This window comes from Aquarana catesbeiana, linkage group LG04 (assembly GCF_042186555.1).
Source record: "Aquarana catesbeiana isolate 2022-GZ linkage group LG04, ASM4218655v1, whole genome shotgun sequence".
NCBI classification, from domain to species: Eukaryota; Metazoa; Chordata; class Amphibia; order Anura; family Ranidae; genus Aquarana; species Aquarana catesbeiana.
In genome coordinates, this window is record NC_133327.1 from 37,699,266 (window position 1) to 37,717,267 (window position 18,002).

Below are 18,002 nucleotides of genomic sequence, written 5' to 3' on the forward strand. Positions count from 1 at the left end.
CCAAGAAGAAATCTACACTGGCCACGCTCACTATATCCACAACCAGCCACGTTAGCAGCAGCTTCTGCTATCACTGGCCTTTGTGACCGTAAGACACAAATTCATATTCCAAGAAGAAATCTACACTGCGCCTCCAAAGTAGGTCCCACCGAGATTCGAACTCGGATCGCTGGATTCAAAGTCCAGAGTGCTAACCATTACACCATGGAACCCTTGAGCAATCTCATACGCTCTCCATTTTGTTGTATACATATGTCCGAAGGTTAAGCCCCCTTCCCCTTTAACCCTATTAAATTTGAATCTTAATAGAACTTACCCTGAGACCAACTCCAGAACATGTTGCATACCAAGGGGAAAGAAAGGGTCAAAAAGACCTCTCCAAGGCAAAATTAATGTATCTGCTGCAGGTTAGGCTGGTGGTGGGCTTTAGGAGAGAACAAATGATCCGAGAAGAGCACACTGGGCTCGCTGGCCTATGCCTTTCAAACTGCGTGCCCACAGATGTATTCTTTGCAGGACAAGAGTGCAGGAACTGTTTATGATGGAGGAAGTCCAGAGATGGTGCAAGCAGAATTGGAGTTTCAGGAGTGAGTAATGGGAGAACAGAAAATCAAGGTCTTTGGGGCCAAAATGGGATGCTGGCAATCACTGTGGAGGAGTAGAGATGAGGCCTGTTGAGAACTTTGAAGATGGGAGAAACTGGGAGAAATAGATACACCAGTGTTAAATTCCACAGGTGTTCTGAAGCATCCATGTCCTCTGAACTTGAAAACTTGTCTTTGGACAGAAAACTTTGACAAAGATGGTGTTGGGTGGGGTGGTCATAAGATGAATTTCCCTAATTGTCATGTACTGCTAAATTTGAGCAACGAGGACAACTTAGCCCCTCCCTCCTGCTCCTGGTAAAAGTACTTAGGGTTGCAGATATACTCTTTAAATACAGCTCTCTGCATCATCATTTTGCCTTGGCAATCGGCAGACCATGCAAACTACATCCACAAACAGCAAGTTAGCAGCTTCTGCTATCACTGGCCTTTGTGGCCATAAGACACAAATTCATATTCCAAGAAGAAATCTACGCTGAGCCTCCAAAGAAGGTCACGCTGACCACGCTCAATACATCCACAACCAGCCATGTTAGCAGCCACTTCTGCTATCACTGGCCTTTGTGGCTGTGAGACACAAATTCATATTCCAAGAAGAAATCTACACTGCCACGCTCACTATATCCACAACCAGCCACGTTAGCAGCAGCTTCTGCTATCACTGGCCTTTGTGACCGTAAGACACAAATTAATATTCCAAGAAGAAATCTACACTGCACCTCCAAAGTAGGTCCCACCGAGATTTGAACTCGGATCGCTAGATTCAAAGTCCAGAGTGCTAACCATTACACCATGGAACCCTTGAGCAATCTCGTACGCTCTCCATTTTGTTGTATACATATGTCCAGAGGTTAAGCCCCCTTCCCCTTTAACCCTATTAAATTTGAATCTTAATAGAACTTACCCTGAGACCAACTCCAGAACATGTTGCATACCAAGGGGAAAGAAAGGGTCAAAAAGACCTCTCCAAGGCAAAATTAATATATCTGCTGCAGGTTAGGCTGGTGGTGGGCTTTAGGAGAGAACAAATGATCTGAGAAGAGCACACTGGGCTCGCTGGCCTATGCCTTTCAAACTGCGTGCCCACAGATGTATTCTTTGCAGGACAAGAGTGCAGGAACTGTTTATGATGGAGGAAGTCCAGAGATGGTACAAGAAGAATTGGAGTTTCAGGAGTGAGTAATGGGAGAACAGGAAATCAAGGTCTTTGGGGCCAAAATGGGATGCTGGCAATCACTGTGGAGGAGTAGAGATGAGGCCTGTTGAGAACTTTGAACATGGGAGAAACTGGGAGAAATAGATACACCAGTGTTAAATTCCACAGGTGTTCTGAAGCATCCATGTCCTCTGAACTTGAAAACTTGTCTTTGGACAGAAAACTTTGACAAAGATGGTGTTGGGTGGGGTGGTTATAAGATGAATTTCCCTAATTGTCATGTACTGCTAAATTTGAGCAACGAGGAGAACTTAGCCCCTCCCTCCTGCTCCTGGTAAAAGTACTTAGGGTTGCAGATATACTCTTTAAATACAGCTCTCTGCGTCATCATTTTGCCTTGGCAATCGGCTGACCACGCAAACTACATCCACAAACAGCAAGTTAGCAGCTTCTGCTATCACTGGCCTTTGTGGCCATAAGACACAAATTCATATTCCAAGAAGAAATCTATGCTGAGCCTCCAAAGAAGGTCACGCTGACCACGCTCAATACATCCACAACCAGCTATGTTAGCAGCCACTTCTGCTATCACTGGCCTTTGTGGCTGTGAGACACAAATTCATATTCCAAGAAGAAATCTACACTGGCCACGCTCACTATATCCACAACCAGCCACGTTAGCAACAGCTTTTGCTATCACTGGCCTTTGTGACCGTAAGACACAAATTCATATTCCAAGAAGAAATCTACACTGCGCCTCCAAAGTAGGTCCCACCGAGATTCGAACTCGGATCGCTGGTTTCAAAGTCCAGAGTGCTAACCATTACACCATGGAACCCTTGAGCAATCTCATACGCTCTCCATTTTGTTGTATACATATGTCCGGAGGTTAAGCCCCCTTCCCCTTTAACCCTATTAAATTTGAATCTTAATAGAACTTACCCTGAGACCAACTCCAGAACATGTTGCATACCAAGGGGAAAGAAAGGGTCAAAAAGACCTCTCCAAGGCAAAATTAATATATCTGCTGCAGGTTAGGCTGGTGGTGGGCTTTAGGAGAGAACAAATGATCTGAGAAGAGCACACTGGGCTCGCTGGTCTATGCCTTTCAAACTGCGTGCCCACAGATGTATTCTTTGCAGGACAAGAGTGCAGGAACTGTTTATGATGGAGGAAGTCCAGAGATGGTGCAAGCAGAATTGGAGTTTCAGGAGTGAGTAATTGGAGAACAGGAAATCAAGGTCTTTGGGGCCAAAATGGGATGCTGGCAATCACTGTGGAGGAGTAGAGATGAGGGCTGTTGAGAGCTTTGAAGATGGGAGAAACTGGGAGAAATAGATATACCAGTGTTAAATTCCACAGGTGTTCTGAAGCATCCATGTCCTCTGAACTTGAAAACTTGTCTTTGGACAGAAAACTTTGACAAAGATGGTGTTGGGTGGGGTGGTCATAAGATGAATTTCCCTAATTGTCATGTACTGCTAAATTTGAGCAACGAGGACAACTTAGCCCCTCCCTCCTGCTCCTGGTAAAAGTACTTAGGGTTGCAGATATACTCTTTAAATACAGCTCTCTGCGTCATCATTTTGCCTTGGCAATCGGCAGACCACGCAAACTACATCCACAAACAGCAAGTTAGCAGCTTCTGCTATCACTGGCCTTTGTGGCCATAAGACACAAATTCATATTCCAAGAAGAAATCTACGCTGAGCCTCCAAAGAAGGTCACGCTGACCACGCTCAATACATCCACAACCAGCCATGTTAGCAGCCACTTCTGCTATCACTGGCCTTTGTGGCTGTGAGACACAAATTCATATTCCAAGAAGAAATCTACACTGGCCACGCTCACTATATCCACAACCAGCCACGTTAGCAGCAGCTTCTGCTATCACTGGCCTTTGTGACCGTAAGACATAAATTCATATTCCAAGAAGAAATCTACACTGCACCTCCAAAGTAGGTCCCACCGAGATTTGAACTCGGTTCGCTAGATTCAAAGTCCAGAGTGCTAACCATTACACCATGGAACCCTTGAGCAATCTCATACGCTCTCCATTTTGTTGTATACATATGTCCGGAGGTTAAGCCCCCTTCCCCTTTAACCCTATTAAATTTGAATCTTAATAGAACTTACCCTGAGACCAACTCCAGAACATGTTGCATACCAAGGGGAAAGAAAGGGTCAAAAAGACCTCTCCAAGGCAAAATTAATGTATCTGCTGCAGGTTAGGCTGGTGGTGGGCTTTAGGAGAGAACAAATGATCTGAGAAGAGCACACTGGGCTCGCTGGCCTATGCCTTTCAAACTGCGTGCCCACAGATGTATTCTTTGCAGGACAAGAGTGCAGGAACTGTTTATGATGGAGGAAGTCCAGAGATGGTGCAAGCAGAATTGGAGTTTCAGGAGTGAGTAATGGGAGAACAGGAAATCAAGGTCTTTGGGGCCAAAATGGGATGCTGGCAATCACTGTGGAGGAGTAGAGATGAGGCCTGTTGAGAACTTTGAACATGGGAGAAACTGGGAGAAATAGATACACCAGTGTTAAATTCCACAGGTGTTCTGAAGCATCCATGTCCTCTGAACTTGAAAACTTGTCTTTGGACAGAAAACTTTGACAAAGATGGTGTTGGGTGGGGTGGTCATAAGATGAATTTCCCTAATTGTCATGTACTGCTAAATTTGAGCAATGAGGACAACTTAGCCCCTCCCTCCTGCTCCTGGTAAAAGTACTTAGGGTTGCAGATATACTCTTTAAATACAGCTCTCTGCGTCATCATTTTGCCTTGGCAATCGGCAGACCACGCAAACTACATCCACAAACAGCAAGTTAGCAGCTTCTGCTATCACTGGCCTTTGTGGCCATAAGACACAAATTCATATTCCAAGAAGAAATCTACGCTGAGCCTCCAAAGAAGGTCACGCTGACCACGCTCAATACATCCACAACCAGCCATGTTAGCAGCCACTTCTGCTATCACTGGCCTTTGTGGCTGTGAGACACAAATTCATATTCCAAGAAGAAATCTACACTGGCCACGCTCACTATATCCACAACCAGCCACGTTAGCAGCAGCTTCTGCTATCACTGGCCTTTGTGACCGTAAGACACAAATTCATATTCCAAGAAGAAATCTACACTGCGCCTCCAAAGTAGGTCCCACCGAGATTCGAACTCGGATCGCTGGATTCAAAGTCCAGAGTGCTAACCATTACACCATGGAACCCTTGAGCAATCTCATACGCTCTCCATTTTGTTGTATACATATGTCCGAAGGTTAAGCCCCCTTCCCCTTTAACCCTATTAAATTTGAATCTTAATAGAACTTACCCTGAGACCAACTCCAGAACATGTTGCATACCAAGGGGAAAGAAAGGGTCAAAAAGACCTCTCCAAGGCAAAATTAATGTATCTGCTGCAGGTTAGGCTGGTGGTGGGCTTTAGGAGAGAACAAATGATCCGAGAAGAGCACACTGGGCTCGCTGGCCTATGCCTTTCAAACTGCGTGCCCACAGATGTATTCTTTGCAGGACAAGAGTGCAGGAACTGTTTATGATGGAGGAAGTCCAGAGATGGTGCAAGCAGAATTGGAGTTTCAGGAGTGAGTAATGGGAGAACAGAAAATCAAGGTCTTTGGGGCCAAAATGGGATGCTGGCAATCACTGTGGAGGAGTAGAGATGAGGCCTGTTGAGAACTTTGAAGATGGGAGAAACTGGGAGAAATAGATACACCAGTGTTAAATTCCACAGGTGTTCTGAAGCATCCATGTCCTCTGAACTTGAAAACTTGTCTTTGGACAGAAAACTTTGACAAAGATGGTGTTGGGTGGGGTGGTCATAAGATGAATTTCCCTAATTGTCATGTACTGCTAAATTTGAGCAACGAGGACAACTTAGCCCCTCCCTCCTGCTCCTGGTAAAATTACTTAGGGTTGCAGATATACTCTTTAAATACAGCTCTCTGCATCATCATTTTGCCTTGGCAATCGGCAGACCATGCAAACTACATCCACAAACAGCAAGTTAGCAGCTTCTGCTATCACTGGCCTTTGTGGCCATAAGACACAAATTCATATTCCAAGAAGAAATCTACGCTGAGCCTCCAAAGAAGGTCACGCTGACCACGCTCAATACATCCACAACCAGCCATGTTAGCAGCCACTTCTGCTATCACTGGCCTTTGTGGCTGTGAGACACAAATTCATATTCCAAGAAGAAATCTACACTGGCCACGCTCACTATATCCACAACCAGCCACGTTAGCAGCAGCTTCTGCTATCACTGGCCTTTGTGACCGTAAGACACAAATTCATATTCCAAGAAGAAATCTACACTGCGCCTCCAAAGTAGGTCCCACCGAGATTTGAACTCGGATCGCTGAATTCAAAGTCCAGAGTGCTAACCATTACACCATGGAACCCTTGAGCAATCTCATACGCTCTCCATTTTGTTGTATACATATGTCCGGAGGTTAAGCCCCCTTCCCCTTTAACCCTATTAAATTTGAATCTTAATAGAACTTACCCTGAGACCAACTCCAGAACATGTTGCATACCAAGGGGAAAGAAAGGGTCAAAAAGACCTCTCCAAGGCAAAATTAATGTATCTGCTGCAGGTTAGGCTGGTGGTGGGCTTTAGGAGAGAACAAATGATCTGAGAAGAGCACACTGGGCTCGCTGGCCTATACCTTTCAAACTGCGTGCCCACAGATGTATTCTTTGCAGGACAAGAGTGCAGGAACTGTTTATGATGGAGGAAGTCCAGAGATGGTGCAAGCAGAATTGGAGTTTCAGGAGTGAGTAATGGGAGAACAGAAAATCAAGGTCTTTGGGGCCAAAATGGGATGCTGGCAATCACTGTGGAGGAGTAGAGATGAGGCCTGTTGAGAACTTTGAACATGGGAGAAACGGGGAGAAATAGATACACCAGTGTTAAATTCCACAGGTGTTCTGAAGCATCCATGTCCTCTGAACTTGAAAACTTGTCTTTGGACAGAAAACTTTGACAAAGATGGTGTTGGGTGGGGTGGTCATAAGATGAATTTCTCTAATTGTCATGTACTGCTAAATTTGAGCAACGAGGACAACTTAGCTTCTCCCTCCTGCTCCTGGTAAAAGTACTTAGGGTTGCAGATATACTCTTTAAATACAGCTCTCTGCGTCATCATTTTGCCTTGGCAATCGGCTGACCACGCAAACTACATCCACAAACAGCAAGTTAGCAGCTTCTGCTATCACTGGCCTTTGTGGCCATAAGACACAAATTCATATTCCAAGAAGAAATCTATGCTGAGCCTCCAAAGAAGGTCACGCTGACCACGCTCAATACATCCACAACCAGCCATGTTAGCAGCCACTTCTGCTATCACTGGCCTCTGTGGCTGTGAGACACAAATTCATATTCTAAGAAGAAATCTACACTGGCCACGCTCACTATATCCACAACCAGCCACATTAGCAGCAGCTTCTGCTATCACTGGCCTTTGTGACCGTAAGACACAAATTCATATTCCAAGAAGAAATCTACACTGCGCCTCCAAAGTAGGTCCCACCGAGATTTGAACTCGGATCGCTGGATTCAAAGTCCAGAGTGCTAACCATTACACCATGGAACCCTTGAGCAATCTCATACGCTCTCCATTTTGTTGTATACATATGTCCGGAGGTTAAGCCCCCTTCCCCTTTAACCCTATTAAATTTGAATCTTAATAGAACTTACCCTGAGACCAACTCCAGAACATGTTGCATACCAAGGGGAAAGAAAGGGTCAAAAAGACCTCTCCAAGGCAAAATTAATGTATCTGCTGCAGGTTAGGCTGGTGGTGGGCTTTAGGAGAGAACAAATGATCCGAGAAGAGCACACTGGGCTCGCTGGCCTATGCCTTTCAAACTGCGTGCCCACAGATGAATTCTTTGCAGGACAAGAGTGCAGGAACTGTTTATGATGGAGGAAGTCCAGAGATGGTGCAAGCAGAATTGGAGTTTCAGGAGTGAGTAATGGGAGAACAGAAAATCAAGGTCTTTGGGGCCAAAATGGGATGCTAGCAATCACTGTGGAGGAGTAGAGATGAGGCCTGTTGAGAACTTTGAACATGGGAGAAACTGGGAGAAATAGATACACCAGTGTTAAATTCCACAGGTGTTCTGAAGCATCCATGTCCTCTGAACTTGAAAACTTGTCTTTGGACAGAAAACTTTGACAAAGATGGTGTTGGGTGGGGTGGTCATAAGATGAATTTCCCTAATTGTCATGTACTGCTAAATTTAAGCAACGAGGAGAACTTAGCCCCTCCCTCCTGCTCCTGGTAAAAGTACTTAGGGTTGCAGATATACTCTTTAAATACAGCTCTCTGCGTCATCATTTTGCCTTGGCAATCGGCTGACCACGCAAACTACATCCACAAACAGCAAGTTAGCAGCTTCTGCTATCACTGGCCTTTGTGGCCATAAGACACAAATTCATATTCCAAGAAGAAATCTATGCTGAGCCTCCAAAGAAGGTCACGCTGACCACGCTCAATACATCCACAACCAGCCATGTTAGCAGCCACTTCTGCTATCACTGGCCTTTGTGGCTGTGAGACACAAATTCATATTCCAAGAAGAAATCTACACTGGCCACGCTCACTATATCCACAACCAGCCACGTTAGCAGCAGCTTCTGCTATCACTGGCCTTTGTGACCGTAAGACACAAATTCATATTCCAAGAAGAAATCTACACTGCGCCTCCAAAGTAGGTCCCACCGAGATTTGAACTCGGATCGCTGGATTCAAAGTCCAGAGTGCTAACCATTACACCATGGAACCCTTGAGCAATCTCATATGCTCTCCATTTTGTTGTATACATATGTCCGGAGGTTAAGCCCCCTTCCCCTTTAACCCTATTAAATTTGAATCTTAATAGAACTTACCCTGAGACCAACTCCAGAACATGTTGCATACCAAGGGGAAAGAAAGGGTCAAAAAGACCTCTCCAAGGCAAAATTAATGTATCTGCTGCAGGTTAGGCTGGTGGTGGGCTTTAGGAGAGAACAAATGATCTGAGAAGAGCACACTGGGCTCGCTGGCCTATGCCTTTCAAACTGCGTGCCCACAGATGTATTCTTTGCAGGACAAGAGTGCAGGAACTGTTTATGATGGAGGAAGTCCAGAGATGGTGCAAGCAGAATTGGAGTTTCAGGAGTGAGTAATGGGAGAGCAGAAAATCAAGGTCTTTGGGGCCAAAATGGGATGCTGGCAATCACTGTGGAGGAGTAGAGATGAGGCCTGTTGAGAACTTTGAAGATGGGAGAAACTGGGAGAAATAGATACACCAGTGTTAAATTCCACAGGTGTTCTGAAGCATCCATGTCCTCTGAACTTGAAAACTTGTCTTTGGACAGAAAACTTTGACAAAGATGGTGTTGGGTGGGGTGGTCATAAGATGAATTTCCCTAATTGTCATGTACTGCTAAATTTGGGCAACGAGGACAACTTAGCCCCTCCCTCCTGCTCCTGGTAAAAGTACTTAGGGTTGCAGATATACTCTTTAAATACAGCTCTCTGCATCATCATTTTGCCTTGGCAATCGGCAGACCACGCAAACTACATCCACAAACAGCAAGTTAGCAGCTTCTGCTATCACTGGCCTTTGTGGCCATAAGACACAAATTCATATTCCAAGAAGAAATCTATGCTGAGCCTCCAAAGAAGGTCACGCTGACCACGCTCAATACATCCACAACCATCCATGTTAGCAGCCACTTCTGCTATCACTGGCCTTTGTGGCTGTGAGACACAAATTCATATTCCAAGAAGAAATCTACACTGGCCACGCTCACTATATCCACAACCAGCCACGTTAGCAGCAGCTTCTGCTATCACTGGCCTTTGTGACCGTAAGACACAAATTCATATTCCAAGAAGAAATCTACACTGCGCCTCCAAAGTAGGTCCCACCGAGATTTGAACTCGGATCGCTGGATTCAAAGTCCAGAGTGCTAACCATTACACCATGGAACCCTTGAGCAATCTCATATGCTCTCCATTTTGTTGTATACATATGTCCGGAGGTTAAGCCCCCTTCCCCTTTAACCCTATTAAATTTGAATCTTAATAGAACTTACCCTGAGACCAACTCCAGAACATGTTGCATACCAAGGGGAAAGAAAGGGTCAAAAAGACCTCTCCAAGGCAAAATTAATGTATCTGCTGCAGGTTAGGCTGGTGGTGGGCTTTAGGAGAGAACAAATGATCTGAGAAGAGCACACTGGGCTCGCTGGCCTATGCCTTTCAAACTGCGTGCCCACAGATGTATTCTTTGCAGGACAAGAGTGCAGGAACTGTTTATGATGGAGGAAGTCCAGAGATGGTGCAAGCAGAATTGGAGTTTCAGGAGTGAGTAATGGGAGAGCAGAAAATCAAGGTCTTTGGGGCCAAAATGGGATGCTGGCAATCACTGTGGAGGAGTAGAGATGAGGCCTGTTGAGAACTTTGAAGATGGGAGAAACTGGGAGAAATAGATACACCAGTGTTAAATTCCACAGGTGTTCTGAAGAATCCATGTCCTCTGAACTTGAAAACTTGTCTTTGGACAGAAAACTTTGACAAAGATGGTGTTGGGTGGGGTGGTCATAAGATGAATTTCCCTAATTGTCATGTACTGCTAAATTTGGGCAACGAGGACAACTTAGCCCCTCCCTCCTGCTCCTGGTAAAAGTACTTAGGGTTGCAGATATACTCTTTAAATACAGCTCTCTGCATCATCATTTTGCCTTGGCAATTGGCAGACCACGCAAACTACATCCACAAACAGCAAGTTAGCAGCTTCTGCTATCACTGGCCTTTGTGGCCATAAGACACAAATTCATATTCCAAGAAGAAATCTATGCTGAGCCTCCAAAGAAGGTCACGCTGACCACGCTCAATACATCCACAACCATCCATGTTAGCAGCCACTTCTGCTATCACTGGCCTTTGTGGCTGTGAGACACAAATTCATATTCCAAGAAGAAATCTACACTGGCCACGCTCACTATATCCACAACCAGCCACGTTAGCAGCAGCTTCTGCTATCACTGGCCTTTGTGACCGTAAGACACAAATTCATATTCCAAGAAGAAATCTACACTGCGCCTCCAAAGTAGGTCCCACCGAGATTCGAACTCGGATCGCTGGATTCAAACTCCAGAGTGCTAACCAGTACACCATGGAACCCTTGAGCAATCTCATACTCTCTCCATTTTGTTGTATACATATGTCCGGAGGTTAAGCCCCCTTCCCCTTTAACCCTATTAAATTTGAATCTTAATAGAACTTACCCTGAGACCAACTCCAGAACATGTTGCATACCAAGGGGAAAGAAAGGGTCAAAAAGACCTCTCCAAGGCAAAATTAATGTATCTGCTGCAGGTTAGGCTGGTGGTGGGCTTTAGGAGAGAACAAATGATCTGAGAAGAGCACACTGGGCTCGCTGGCCTATACCTTTCAAACTGCGTGCCCACAGATGTATTCTTTGCAGGACAAGAGTGCAGGAACTGTTTATGATGGAGGAAGTCCAGAGATGGTGCAAGCAGAATTGGAGTTTCAGGAGTGAGTAATGGGAGAACAGAAAATCAAGGTCTTTGGGGCCAAAATGGGATGCTGGCAATCACTGTGGAGGAATAGAGATGAGGCCTGTTGAGAACTTTGAAGATGGGAGAAACTGGGAGAAATAGATACACCAGTGTTAAATTCCACAGGTGTTCTGAAGCATCCATGTACTCTGAACTTGAAAACTTGTCTTTGGACAGAAAACTTTGACAAAGATGGTGTTGGGTGGGGTGGTCATAAGATGAATTTCCCTAATTGTCATGTACTGCTAAATTTGAGCAACGAGGACAACTTAGCTTCTCCCTCCTGCTCCTGGTAAAAGTACTTAGGGTTGCAGATATACTCTTTAAATACAGCTCTCTGCGTCATCATTTTGCCTTGGCAATCGGCTGACCACGCAAACTACATCGACAAACAGCAAGTTAGCAGCTTCTGCTATCACTGGCCTTTGTGGCCATAAGACACAAATTCATATTCCAAGAAGAAATCTACGCTGAGCCTCCAAAGAAGGTCACGCTGACCACGCTCAATACATCCACAACCAGCCATGTTAGCAGCCACTTCTGCTATCACTGGCCTTTGTGGCTGTGAGACACAAATTCATATTCTAAGAAGAAATCTACACTGGCCACGCTCACTATATCCACAACCAGCCACATTAGCAGCAGCTTCTGCTATCACTGGCCCTTGTGACCGTAAGACACAAATTCATATTCCAAGAAGAAATCTACACTGCGCCTCCAAAGTAGGTCCCACCGAGATTCAAACTCGGATCGCTGGATTCAAAGTCCAGAGTGCTAACCATTACACCATGGAACCCTTGAGCAATCTCATACGCTCTCCATTTTGTTGTATACATATGTCCGGAGGTTAAGCCCCCTTCCCCTTTAACCCTATTAAATTTGAATCTTAATAGAACTTACCCTGAGACCAACTCCAGAACATGTTGCATACCAAGGGGAAAGAAAGGGTCAAAAAGACCTCTCCAAGGCAAAATTAATATATCTGCTGCAGGTTAGGCTGGTGGTGGGCTTTAGGAGAGAACAAATGATCTGAGAAGAGCACACTGGGCTCGTGGGTCTATGCCTTTCAAACTGCGTGCCCACAGATGTATTCTTTGCAGGACAAGAGTGCAGGAACTGTTTATGATGGAGGAAGTCCAGAGATGGTGCAAGCAGAATTGGAGTTTCAGGAGTGAGTAATTGGAGAACAGGAAATCAAGGTCTTTGGGGCCAAAATGGGATGCTGGCAATCACTGTGGAGGAGTAGAGATGAGGCCTGTTGAGAACTTTGAAGATGGGAGAAACTGGGAGAAATAGATATACCAGTGTTAAATTCCACAGGTGTTCTGAAGCATCCATGTCCTCTGAACTTGAAAACTTGTCTTTGGACAGAAAACTTTGACAAAGATGGTGTTGGGTGGGGTGGTCATAAGATGAATTTCCCTAATTGTCATGTACTGCTAAATTTGAGCAACGAGGAGAACTGAGCCCCTCCCTCCTGCTCCTGGTAAAAGTACTTAGGGTTGCAGATATACTCTTTAAATACAGCTCTCTGCGTCATCATTTTGCCTTGGCAATCGGCTGACCACGCAAACTACATCCACAAACAGCAAGTTAGCAGCTTCTGTTATCACTGGCCTTTGTGGCCATAAGACACAAATTCATATTCCAAGAAGAAATCTATGCTGAGCCTCCAAAGAAGGTCATGCTGACCACGCTCAATACATCCACAACCAGCCATGTTAGCAGCCACTTCTGCTATCACTGGCCTTTGTGGCTGTGAGACACAAATTCATATTCCAAGAAGAAATCTACACTGGCCACGCTCACTATATCCACAACCAGCCACGTTAGCAGCAGCTTCTGCTATCACTGGCCTTTGTGACCGTAAGACACAAATTCATATTCCAAGAAGAAATCTACACTGCGCCTCCAAAGTAGGTCCCACCGAGATTTGAACTCGGATCGCTGGATCCAAAGTCCAGAGTGCTAACCATTACGCTATGGAACCCTTGAGCAATCTCATACCCTCTCCATTTTGTTGTATACATATGTCCGGAGGTTAAGCCCCCTTCCCCTTTAACCCTATTAAATTTGAATCTTAATAGAACTTACCCTGAGACCAACTCCAGAACATGTTGCATAGCAAGGGGAAAGAAAGGGTCAAAAAGACCTCTCCAAGGCAAAATTAATGTATCTGCTGCAGGTTAGGCTGGTGGTGGGCTTTAGGAGAGAACAAATGATCTGAGAAGAGCACACTGGGCTCGCTGGCCTATGCCTTTCAAACTGCATGCCCACAGATGTATTCTTTGCAGGACAAGAGTGCAGGAACTGTTTATGATGGAGGAAGTCCAGAGATGGTGCAAGCAGAATTGGAGTTTCAGGAGCGAGTAATGGGAGAACAGGAAATCAAGGTCTTTGGGGCCAAAATAGGATGCTGGCAATCACTGTGGAGGAGTAGAGATGAGGCCTGTTGAGAACTTTGAAGATGGGAGAAACTGGGAGAAATAGATACACCAGTGTTAAATTCCAAAGGTGTTCTGAAGCATCCATGTCCTCTGAACTTGAAAACTTGTCTTTGGACAGAAAACTTTGACAAAGATGGTGTTGGGTGGGGTGGTCATAAGATGAATTTCCCTAATTGTCATGTACTGCTGAATTTGAGCAACGAGGAGAACTTAGCCCCTCCCTCCTGCTCCTGGTAAAAGTACTTAGGGTTGCAGATATACTCTTTAAATACAGCTCTCTGCGTCATCATTTTGCCTTGGCAATCGGCAGACCACGCAAACTACATCCACAAACAGCAAGTTAGCAGCTTCTGCTATCACTGGCCTTTGTGGCCATAAGACACAAATTCATATTCCAAGAAGAAATCTACGCTGAGCCTCCAAAGAAGGTCACGCTGACCACGCTCAATACATCCACAACCAGCCATGTTAGCAGCCACTTCTGCTATCACTGGCCTTTGTGGCTGTGAGACACAAATTCATATTCCAAGAAGAAATCTACACTGGCCACGCTCACTATATCCACAACCAGCCACGTTAGCAGCAGCTTCTGCTATCACTGGCCTTTGTGACCGTAAGACACAAATTCATATTCCAAGAAGAAATCTACACTGCGCCTCCAAAGTAGGTCCCACCGAGATTCGAACTCGGATCGCTGGATTCAAAGTCCAGAGTGCTAACCATTACACCATGGAACCCTTGAGCAATCTCATACGCTCTCCATTTTGTTGTATACATATGTCCGAAGGTTAAGCCCCCTTCCCCTTTAACCCTATTAAATTTGAATCTTAATAGAACTTACCCTGAGACCAACTCCAGAACATGTTGCATACCAAGGGGAAAGAAAGGGTCAAAAAGACCTCTCCAAGGCAAAATTAATGTATCTGCTGCAGGTTAGGCTGGTGGTGGGCTTTAGGAGAGAACAAATGATCCGAGAAGAGCACACTGGGCTCGCTGGCCTATGCCTTTCAAACTGCGTGCCCACAGATGTATTCTTTGCAGGACAAGAGTGCAGGAACTGTTTATGATGGAGGAAGTCCAGAGATGGTGCAAGCAGAATTGGAGTTTCAGGAGTGAGTAATGGGAGAACAGAAAATCAAGGTCTTTGGGGCCAAAATGGGATGCTGGCAATCACTGTGGAGGAGTAGAGATGAGGCCTGTTGAGAACTTTGAAGATGGGAGAAACTGGGAGAAATAGATACACCAGTGTTAAATTCCACAGGTGTTCTGAAGCATCCATGTCCTCTGAAATTGAAAACTTGTCTTTGGACAGAAAACTTTGACAAAGATGGTGTTGGGTGGGGTGGTCATAAGATGAATTTCCCTAATTGTCATGTACTGCTAAATTTGAGCAACGAGGACAACTTAGCCCCTCCCTCCTGCTCCTGGTAAAAGTACTTAGGGTTGCAGATATACTCTTTAAATACAGCTCTCTGCATCATCATTTTGCCTTGGCAATCGGCAGACCATGCAAACTACATCCACAAACAGCAAGTTAGCAGCTTCTGCTATCACTGGCCTTTGTGGCCATAAGACACAAATTCATATTCCAAGAAGAAATCTACGCTGAGCCTCCAAAGAAGGTCACGCTGACCACGCTCAATACATCCACAACCATCCATGTTAGCAGCCACTTCTGCTATCACTGGCCTTTGTGGCTGTGAGACACAAATTCATATTCCAAGAAGAAATCTACACTGGCCACGCTCACTATATCCACAACCAGCCACGTTAGCAGCAGCTTCTGCTATCACTGGCCTTTGTGACCGTAAGACACAAATTCATATTCCAAGAAGAAATCTACACTGCGCCTCCAAAGTAGGTCCCACCGAGATTCGAACTCGGATCGCTGGATTCAAAGTCCAGAGTGCTAACCATTACACCATGGAACCCTTGAGCAATCTCATACGCTCTCCATTTTGTTGTATACATATGTCCGAAGGTTAAGCCCCCTTCCCCTTTAACCCTATTAAATTTGAATCTTAATAGAACTTACCCTGAGACCAACTCCAGAACATGTTGCATACCAAGGGGAAAGAAAGGGTCAAAAAGACCTCTCCAAGGCAAAATTAATGTATCTGCTGCAGGTTAGGCTGGTGGTGGGCTTTAGGAGAGAACAAATGATCCGAGAAGAGCACACTGGGCTCGCTGACCTATGCCTTTCAAACTGCGTGCCCACAGATGTATTCTTTGCAGGACAAGAGTGCAGGAACTGTTTATGATGGAGGAAGTCCAGAGATGGTGCAAGCAGAATTGGAGTTTCAGGAGTGAGTAATGGGAGAACAGAAAAACAAGGTCTTTGGGGCCAAAATGGGATGCTGGCAATCACTGTGGAGGAGTAGAGATGAGGCCTGTTGAGAACTTTGAAGATGGGAGAAACTGGGAGAAATAGATACACCAGTGTTAAATTCCACAGGTGTTCTGAAGCATCCATGTCCTCTGAACTTGAAAACTTGTCTTTGGACAGAAAACTTTGACAAAGATGGTGTTGGGTGGGGTGGTCATAAGATGAATTTCCCTAATTGTCATGTACTGCTAAATTTGAGCAACGAGGACAACTTAGCCCCTCCCTCCTGCTCCTGGTAAAAGTACTTAGGGTTGCAGATATACTCTTTAAATACAGCTCTCTGCATCATCATTTTGCCTTGGCAATCGGCAGACCATGCAAACTACATCCACAAACAGCAAGTTAGCAGCTTCTGCTATCACTGGCCTTTGTGGCCATAAGACACAAATTCATATTCCAAGAAGAAATCTACGCTGAGCCTCCAAAGAAGGTCACGCTGACCACGCTCAATACATCCACAACCATCCATGTTAGCAGCCACTTCTGCTATCACTGGCCTTTGTGGCTGTGAGACACAAATTCATATTCCAAGAAGAAATCTACACTGGCCACGCTCACTATATCCACAACCAGCCACGTTAGCAGCAGCTTCTGCTATCACTGGCCTTTGTGACCGTAAGACACAAATTCATATTCCAAGAAGAAATCTACACTGCGCCTCCAAAGTAGGTCCCACCGAGATTTGAACTCGGATCGCTGGATTCAAAGTCCAGAGTGCTAACCATTACACCATGGAACCCTTGAGCAATCTCATACGCTCTCCATTTTGTTGTATACATATGTCCGGAGGTTAAGCCCCCTTCCCCTTTAACCCTATTAAATTTGAATCTTAATAGAACTTACCCTGAGACCAACTCCAGAACATGTTGCATACCAAGGGGAAAGAAAGGGTCAAAAAGACCTCTCCAAGGCAAAATTAATGTATCTGCTGCAGGTTAGGCTGGTGGTGGGCTTTAGGAGAGAACAAATGATCTGAGAAGAGCACACTGGGCTCGCTGGCCTATACCTTTCAAACTGCGTGCCCACAGATGTATTCTTTGCAGGACAAGAGTGCAGGAACTGTTTATGATGGAGGAAGTCCAGAGATGGTGCAAGCAGAATTGGAGTTTCAGGAGTGAGTAATGGGAGAACAGAAAATCAAGGTCTTTGGGGCCAAAATGGGATGCTGGCAATCACTGTGGAGGAGTAGAGATGAGGCCTGTTGAGAACTTTGAACATGGGAGAAACGGGGAGAAATAGATACACCAGTGTTAAATTCCACAGGTGTTCTGAAGCATCCATGTCCTCTGAACTTGAAAACTTGTCTTTGGACAGAAAACTTTGACAAAGATGGTGTTGGGTGGGGTGGTCATAAGATGAATTTCTCTAATTGTCATGTACTGCTAAATTTGAGCAACGAGGACAACTTAGCTTCTCCCTCCTGCTCCTGGTAAAAGTACTTAGGGTTGCAGATATACTCTTTAAATACAGCTCTCTGCGTCATCATTTTGCCTTGGCAATCGGCTGACCACGCAAACTACATCCACAAACAGCAAGTTAGCAGCTTCTGCTATCACTGGCCTTTGTGGCCATAAGACACAAATTTATATTCCAAGAAGAAATCTACGCTGAGCCTCCAAAGAAGGTCACGCTGACCACGCTCAATACATCCACAACCAGCCATGTTAGTAGCCACTTCTGCTATCACTGGCCTCTGTGGCTGTGAGACACAAATTCATATTCTAAGAAGAAATCTACACTGGCCACGCTCACTATATCCACAACCAGCCACATTAGCAGCAGCTTCTGCTATCACTGGCCTTTGTGACCGTAAG

The 18,002-nt window shown here is 45.2% G+C and overlaps 15 non-coding genes across 15 annotated transcripts; all 15 read right to left on the reverse strand.

Moving 5' to 3' along the window:
- Positions 1-140: 140 nt before the first annotated feature.
- On the reverse strand, positions 141-212 carry TRNAQ-UUG (transfer RNA glutamine (anticodon UUG)). Its single transcript has one exon. It is a non-coding gene; the product is annotated as a tRNA-Gln (tRNA).
- Positions 213-1,333: 1,121 nt separating this feature from the next.
- TRNAQ-UUG (transfer RNA glutamine (anticodon UUG)) lies at positions 1,334-1,405 on the reverse strand. Its single transcript has one exon. It is a non-coding gene; the product is annotated as a tRNA-Gln (tRNA).
- Positions 1,406-2,527: 1,122 nt separating this feature from the next.
- TRNAQ-UUG (transfer RNA glutamine (anticodon UUG)) lies at positions 2,528-2,599 on the reverse strand. The gene has a single exon. It is a non-coding gene; the product is annotated as a tRNA-Gln (tRNA).
- A 1,122-nt stretch (positions 2,600-3,721) lies between these two features.
- Positions 3,722-3,793, reverse strand: TRNAQ-UUG (transfer RNA glutamine (anticodon UUG)). The gene has a single exon. It is a non-coding gene; the product is annotated as a tRNA-Gln (tRNA).
- Positions 3,794-4,915: 1,122 nt separating this feature from the next.
- TRNAQ-UUG (transfer RNA glutamine (anticodon UUG)) lies at positions 4,916-4,987 on the reverse strand. Its single transcript has one exon. It is a non-coding gene; the product is annotated as a tRNA-Gln (tRNA).
- Positions 4,988-6,109: 1,122 nt separating this feature from the next.
- On the reverse strand, positions 6,110-6,181 carry TRNAQ-UUG (transfer RNA glutamine (anticodon UUG)). Its single transcript has one exon. It is a non-coding gene; the product is annotated as a tRNA-Gln (tRNA).
- A 1,122-nt stretch (positions 6,182-7,303) lies between these two features.
- Positions 7,304-7,375, reverse strand: TRNAQ-UUG (transfer RNA glutamine (anticodon UUG)). The gene has a single exon. It is a non-coding gene; the product is annotated as a tRNA-Gln (tRNA).
- Positions 7,376-8,497: 1,122 nt separating this feature from the next.
- TRNAQ-UUG (transfer RNA glutamine (anticodon UUG)) lies at positions 8,498-8,569 on the reverse strand. Its single transcript has one exon. It is a non-coding gene; the product is annotated as a tRNA-Gln (tRNA).
- Positions 8,570-9,691: 1,122 nt separating this feature from the next.
- On the reverse strand, positions 9,692-9,763 carry TRNAQ-UUG (transfer RNA glutamine (anticodon UUG)). Its single transcript has one exon. It is a non-coding gene; the product is annotated as a tRNA-Gln (tRNA).
- Positions 9,764-10,885: 1,122 nt separating this feature from the next.
- Positions 10,886-10,957, reverse strand: TRNAQ-UUG (transfer RNA glutamine (anticodon UUG)). Its single transcript has one exon. It is a non-coding gene; the product is annotated as a tRNA-Gln (tRNA).
- A 1,122-nt stretch (positions 10,958-12,079) lies between these two features.
- On the reverse strand, positions 12,080-12,151 carry TRNAQ-UUG (transfer RNA glutamine (anticodon UUG)). Its single transcript has one exon. It is a non-coding gene; the product is annotated as a tRNA-Gln (tRNA).
- Positions 12,152-13,273: 1,122 nt separating this feature from the next.
- TRNAQ-UUG (transfer RNA glutamine (anticodon UUG)) lies at positions 13,274-13,345 on the reverse strand. The gene has a single exon. It is a non-coding gene; the product is annotated as a tRNA-Gln (tRNA).
- Positions 13,346-14,467: 1,122 nt separating this feature from the next.
- TRNAQ-UUG (transfer RNA glutamine (anticodon UUG)) lies at positions 14,468-14,539 on the reverse strand. The gene has a single exon. It is a non-coding gene; the product is annotated as a tRNA-Gln (tRNA).
- Positions 14,540-15,661: 1,122 nt separating this feature from the next.
- On the reverse strand, positions 15,662-15,733 carry TRNAQ-UUG (transfer RNA glutamine (anticodon UUG)). Its single transcript has one exon. It is a non-coding gene; the product is annotated as a tRNA-Gln (tRNA).
- Positions 15,734-16,855: 1,122 nt separating this feature from the next.
- Positions 16,856-16,927, reverse strand: TRNAQ-UUG (transfer RNA glutamine (anticodon UUG)). The gene has a single exon. It is a non-coding gene; the product is annotated as a tRNA-Gln (tRNA).
- Between the last annotated feature and the right edge of the window lie 1,075 nt (positions 16,928-18,002).